General features: G+C 32.6%; 1 protein-coding gene across 1 annotated transcript in view; it reads left to right on the top strand.

Annotated features, from left to right (window-relative positions):
• LOC119592427 (ubiquitin carboxyl-terminal hydrolase 16-like) overlaps window positions 1-1,053 on the top strand; it is a 48,003-nt gene that overhangs the window by 37,923 nt on the left and 9,027 nt on the right. The gene's annotated exons all lie outside the window — the stretch shown is intronic.

Here is a 1,053-nt window from a genome sequence, read left to right as displayed (position 1 = left end):
TGTTTTATCCAGTGTTAGCATAACTTATCCACTGTAACTTAGCAAGTCTATTCTGCATGGTTGTATTGGGTCTTATTTATGTATTTTTAAATGACGCATTTATTTGTCTATGTTATTTTCTAGTTGTTTGCACTCAGAGCTTTTGCCTTGAGTGAGTGTGTTAACTTTGAAACTGAGAAGGAAATGAGGTTATTGTAACACAGGCAGACAGAGAGCGGTGCATATTTCGTGGTGTAAGTTGGCACTGGTGTTTGAACGAGTGCCAACCAGATCTGTAGGACTGTCATGCCAGGCTTTTTCTGCACACCAATGTCACCTACTCTAAATTACTTTTAATTATTATTATTTTTTTTCATCTTTCCTTTTCCCTTTAACATACCTTTTATGATTCCTTAAGAAAGGTGTAGGGGAGTGACATGAGTTTTTATACATTATGCCTTGCAAAAAGGTGAGATTACAGCTTGTGTGAATATGGTGTTAATTCCTAATTTCGATAATGTTCATTCACTTTTATAATTTAATCAGAAATTAAGGCAAGCTTTTGGCAAAGATTAGCATAGGAAAGTGTATTTTGGAACTTATTTATGACACCTTTCTGAGAAAGACAGTATGTGTGCCATATGACTGCTTGGTTCATATATAGCCATGTTTACTCATGCCAGGTTGCCATAGAAATACTTGTGTAAACATTTATGGTAAAAATTTCTTATACATTAATTATAGTTGTAATTATTATCTGTAGTCTTAACACTCAAATGTTGAAGTAAAAATTGGTTAGTCTTTTATTTGAGTAAACATATATTACAGTTAATGTTGATAAGAAAAGAAACTTCGTATTTTTTCATGGAATATGATTTCATCATGTTTGAAGTGGAGGATACTCAGTATACTTGTGCAGCTGGTCACTATTTGTCTTTTAGTTTACATTACCTTATATCTTTATTGGCATATACATTTGTATTTGATAGGTAGGTGCATGGTATGTGAAAACATGTGTGAGGAATATGCATTTAATAGTATGCATTTGATAACCATTTTATATCTACCATTGGT

The sequence above is a fragment of the Penaeus monodon genome, chromosome 30, assembly GCF_015228065.2.
Source record: "Penaeus monodon isolate SGIC_2016 chromosome 30, NSTDA_Pmon_1, whole genome shotgun sequence".
Taxonomy (NCBI): Eukaryota; Metazoa; Arthropoda; class Malacostraca; order Decapoda; family Penaeidae; genus Penaeus; species Penaeus monodon.
Note: the sequence above shows the minus strand (reverse complement) of the source record. Positions and strands in the feature narration are given on the sequence as shown.